Below are 6,000 nucleotides of genomic sequence, written 5' to 3' on the forward strand. Positions count from 1 at the left end.
ATTATTGACAATTATGTATTTGTATATCTTGTCTTTCTCTCCAGGATTACATAACACATTATTGAATTTGGTCTGTCCAATACACATTTCTCTTCTTCTGAACTTTCAGGGGACTGTTTATCATTGACATCAGGTGGGTCTGGGGCAGCTGATGTCCTGAATGCCACTTCTGTGGGATGCTGTGTCTCTCCAAAATGCTATGGTATTTAGAGGTGGGGTTTTTGCAAAGTAATTAAGTCATAAGGGTGTAGCCCTCACAAACAGGATTAGTGTCCTTGTAATAAGAGAATGAGAGAGATGACCTTTCTCTCTCTACTATGTGAAGATACAATGCGAAGATGGCTATTTGCAAACTAGAGAGAGGGCCCTCACTGGAGCCTAACTATGCTGGCACCCTAATCTCAGATTTCCAGACCCCACAATTATAAAAATAACTGCCTGTTGTTTCACCCAGTCTATGTGGTTTTTTGGGTTGTTGCTGTTATAGCAACCCAAGTGGACTAAGATACCAGTCCTGTAACCCAGTTAAGGGTCACAAGACCCAAAATGGGTAATTACCATATAGTTATGCACATACCTTGCCATGGTGATAGTAAATCACCCAAATGAGACCACAGGTCTTCCCTATGACTCTTTTTTTTTAAAGAAAAGTCCTATTTCAGTGATGTATTGGAGTTGATCATCAGTCATACACTGATTCATAAGAGCTGACTACTAAATTTTCAGAAATTTTGCAAGCCAGTCAATAAACTGCTGATGGATTAAAATCAGCTGAGGTAACAGTATTTATATTACTAAATTGGAAAGGGCTGTTCAATAAATGTGATACAACATGTAAACAAAATTAAGGACAAAAATCATATGATTATCTCCGTATTTAATAAATCAACACATAACAAGTGCTGCCAAAGATGTGGGGAAAAGGGAGTCCTCAAACATTGTTAGTGGGATTGTAGATTGGTGCAGCCACTGGGGGAAACAGTATGGAGATTCCTCAAAATCTTAAAAATAGAGCTGCCATATGATCCAGCAATTCCACTTCTGGGTATTATTCAAAGAAAACAAAAACACTAATATGAAAAGATATGTGCACCCCTATGTTCACTGCAGTATTACTAGTAATAGCCAAAAAGGTATGGAAGCAACTTAGATGTCCATCAATAGATGAATGGATAGAGATGATATGGCACATATATATACACATTATATATAAACATAAATATGTAAGTACACATACATACAATAAAATATTGTGTAGCCTTAAAAAAGAAAGAAAGAAATTCTGCCTTTTGCAACAACATGGATGAAACTGCATGTAAGTGAAATAAGACAGTGAAGGCAAATACTTCATGGTATGTGGAAACTAAAAAAATAAATAAATAAATTCATAGAAACAGAGTAGAACAGTGGTTGCCATTGCCAGGAACTGGAGGAGAGAGGAAACGGGAGAGTTGGTTGGCAAAGGAATAAAAACCTTCAGTTATAAGATGAATAAGGTCTGAGAAGCTAATATGTAGCACGGTGACTCTGATTGATAATTCTGTACTGTGTAATTGAAATTTGCTAACTGAGTAAAACTTAAGTGCTCTCATAAAAAGAAAAGGTAAATATGTGACATGATGGATGTGTTAATTAACTCAATTGTGGGAATCCTTTCATAATGTATACTAGTAGTATATCAAATCATTACATTGTATGCTTTAAATACATGGGTGTGCAAAAGTAGGCTTACAGTTATTTGTATGGAAAATAACACAATAATTAATAAATAGTATAAGAATAAACTTTCTCATAAACTCACAACTGTAAATGTACTTTTGCCCCCCTATATGTTATATCCCCAATATATTACATATTCACTTGTTAATGATACCAAAATAAAGCTGGTAAAAAGAAATTGAACAGTGCTAAAGTTAGGTTTTTGCCTTTTTTTTAAATTTCAGAAAACTTCTTTTAAAATATTTACCTGCTAATATCATGAGTTAGACAAAGAAGAGCAGAGGCAATATCCTTTGTTTATCATCCTTCTGCCTAGATGGTATTCTTTGCCTAACAAATCCTTCTTGAGGTACATCATCAAGCTTTGATCATAATGACAGCAATATAATAAGACGTCAGTTTGGGAATATATGTGTCAGTTTGGGAACCAGGAGTTAGAGTGTTGGATTTAGAGACCTAAGATTTCACTTCTGCATTATAGTATTGAATACTCAGGCTTTGAAATCAGAGGCCTGAGTTCAAATCCTACGTCTTGTCCTCCCAATCTAACCTGTACATGTTCCTCCAGCCTGTCTTCAGGATGGCTGTAATTAACAGTATTTGGTAGAGAAGGCATAGTCCTTTCCCCAAAAGAGAATTCCCTCTCCCCTTGAACTCCATGGGCTTCCCAGAGTCCATGGATTGGCTTGATATATACTTTCTTAATTCCAAAATTCAATAATTGGCAATAATTTCTAGACCAAACTGTGTCTGATGATACATACCTTGTGTTTATGCAGCATTTTTTATTTTTCAAACAGTTTTCACTCTCCTTATTGCATTTGATCAGACTCTGGAAATAAAGACTCCATTTGAGATGGCATTCATCTCAAGGTAATTGATAGGGAAGAGCAGGTCCAAAGAGAACATTATCTTGGTGACTTTTTAATAAAATTTGAAGGGTCCTGCTCATTGTTACCAGCAACACTTTTTGTTGATAACATACCTTATAAAGCTTTTATGAATTATGAGCCCATCAATAAATATGTGAATACACAGCATGGCAAGGTGGCAAGTTTTAAAGGGCATTATGGTAGTCCCTATAGCTTTAGAGATAGATAGATAAATAAATAGATAGATAGATAGATAGATAGATAGATAGATAGATAGATAATAAATAGATAGATAGATGATAGACAGATAGAAGCCTAGATGCAGAACAAAATCTCTACTTTGACAAATGCATTGTCTAGTCAGTGTGGGGATTTGAGTAACTTAAATTAGTTATGAACAAGGTATGAGACTTTGTTTTCACTATTCAATTCAATATACATTTATTGAGCACACTTAATATAACTTACTAAATATCCAATGATTCTTACCTTCAGAAATTTATTAGTTGCTTCATAAAATTATTCAAACAAAATACTTTTATTATTTTATTTTTTAATATATTTTTATTTCAGAAAAGAAGGGAGAGGGATAGAAAGATAGAAAAGTCAATGATGAGAGGGAATCATCAATTGGCTGCCTCCTACACACCTCACACGGGGGACTGAGCCCACAACCCGAGCATGTGCCCTGACCGGGAATCGAACTGTGACCTCCTGGTTCATAGGTCAATGCTCAACCACTGCGCCACGCTGGCTGAGCAAACAAGATAGTTTTAAAAAATATCTTCACTGTCTACTCACTGCCAAACTTCTAGGTCTGATCATTACAACCCCCCGACCTGTATTCCATCTGTGTTGCTGATCCAAGTGTCAGTAATGAAAACACAAGAAAACAGCCAAAGTCGGGAAAATAGCATATATTGAAGGATCTTAACAGGAAAAGAAAAAGCATGGTTTAAATTTCAAAATGCCACCATTGATTTTAAGACCATGCCAAAGGAGGTGGCATCACTAGAGCTTTGGTAAAGGGTCAGCAGATGGAGAAGTAGAGAGAGTGGGGAAAGAGATTCCAGAGGGTTCTATGGTGTTTTCTATAAGACACTAGTAGAAAAGCGAGGCTTATCTGTGTTTTCTTCATCAGACCTTTTTCAATTGTAAGTGAGCCCAAACTCAGTCTGGCTCAAAGAAAAACAAAAGTAAGCGTGAAATCTATTGGCTTTTAAACTGAGAAGATGAAGGATCCAAAGAGTAAGTGGATGTAGGGGCTGAAATACTGTCTCATGGTTCTTTCCATTTCTTGGCTCTCAGGATTTTAGCTTCATCTCAGATAGTCTCATCTCACATAATGATCACAAGCAGCACCTCATCCAACCATGATGGCAGGAGCACAGATATTCTGACTGGCCAGACTTGCATTATGAGCCTACCCCAGGAACCAGGGGTGAGGTCAGTCCCACCCAGACCACATGACCTGAAGGTAGGGTCTGGTCCTCAAGCAAAGATAAGAGTATCCTTATGAAAAGTAGTGGGGAATGCATATTAGGATATTATCAGGTCTCCATGGCTGGTTTCTGGCTGTAACCCTGGAGCAGGCACTGTAGTAGGGATTAAGGATTTAGGCTTTAGAATCAGACAGACCTATATGCCTATCCCAGCTTTGCCAATTCCTAGCTGTGGGCCTCAGGCAAATTGCTTAATCTCTGTATGTGTATCTATAAAATGAAAACATTAATTGTACCTATCTTATAAATTTCAAGTGAGGATAATTTGAATAAATATTTTGAAAAATTAAGATTATTGACAGCCCTCAATGATTCCTTTGTAGCTGCTTATATATTTTGATGGGGAAAGACAGGGTTAATTCAGAACCTACATAAAAGAATGAAGTAGAATCTAATACAAAACTGAGATTGCTAACACAGCACAGAGATGTCAAAACTGCACGGATAAGTGATTTTGAAAACCATCAAATAGTCATTCCACAAGGTCAACTGAAATACACTGTGCCTCAGAGTAATGAGTGGTTTTAGTCCGACAGTCATTAAAATGCCTAAGAGAAACAGTTTCTCTTCTGCTGGCTTCTATTCTTTACATGAGGTTATCATTTTATATATATATATATTTTGTCTTGCTTTTAATTGCCTAATTTAACTATAAATACTTTGTTAAAAATTGATCACATGCCACAGGAATAACCCAGCCTGAGCTTACAGGAATTTGGGTTCAGTGACAAGGATGAAGGTACGCCAAGTAAACTAGTAAAACAGAAGGTAAAGAGACTCCACTCTAAAAACATCCCTTTACCTTTCTCCCTTCCTTTTTGCTTCTTTCTTTCCTTCCTTTATTCCTTCCTTCAAGCACAATTTTGTTACAAACATTCAAATGATGTTTTTACAAACCAAAAAAAAACCTCACCCAAATTTAATATCCAATAATGATTTACATTATTGATTGCAATGATTTTCTGTTAACTCTGCACCAAAACACAACCAACAGCCCCACACTTGTATGATGAAATGCATTTATAAAAAGACTTTATGAATATAATATAGACATTGTCTGTATGAATTTTAAGTGAAGTTGCTGTCAGTCTACAGTTGAGTAGTTCTCCCTAGGAGTAGGAATTTGGTGGATGATTAATAAATAAAATAGTTTCCATTTCTGAAGATACCTACCTTGAATCCTGAAAAAATGGCTATGATCTTAAAGCATGGGTTGGCTTGGGTAATAAACAAATGTGAGTTCAGCCTCAGATTTGCCTTTTAATAACCATGATTTTGAAAAGTTAATTGTTACTTTTAAGCTTTAGTTTCTTAATCTATACAAGGAGGATAGTAAAAATACCTACCTCAAAAATTGTTTGTGAGGATCAAATGAGATTGCATGTAAAGAATTCAGTGTAACATCTGGCATATAGTTAGTACACAGTACACTAAGCTGTTCATACTTAGGTTCCATACTTGTTTGAATTTAGTTTTGCTTATTTGTGTGGTTTTTATTGTTGTTGTTTTTTAAGTATATTTTTACTGATTTTAGATAGAGGGAGAGAGAGAGAGAAGCATTGATTGGCTGCCTCCTGCATGTCCCCCACTGGGGGTTGAGCCCGCAACCAGGGCATGTGCCCTGACCAGAAATCGAACCCTGATCTCCTGGTTCATGGGTCGATGCTCAATCATTGAGCCAACTGGCTGGGCTGCTTATTTGTTTTACTTTGTTTTTAAATGTCTTTGATCCATGAATGGTGGATTAAAAGATATCAGATACGTTTATACTAAAAGTCCCAGATCATGTGTCTTTTCAGCACAGGGATGGGCTCAGTTACCATCATATCTCCAGGGCCCCCATGGCCTGGGACAGGGTAAATGCTGAATAAATGTGAAGCTGCTCACATCCTCCTTACTTTTATTTT

The sequence above is a fragment of the Myotis nattereri genome, assembly GCF_964212035.1.
Source record: "Myotis nattereri genome assembly, chromosome: 12".
In the NCBI taxonomy this organism is placed as follows: domain Eukaryota; kingdom Metazoa; phylum Chordata; class Mammalia; order Chiroptera; family Vespertilionidae; genus Myotis; species Myotis nattereri.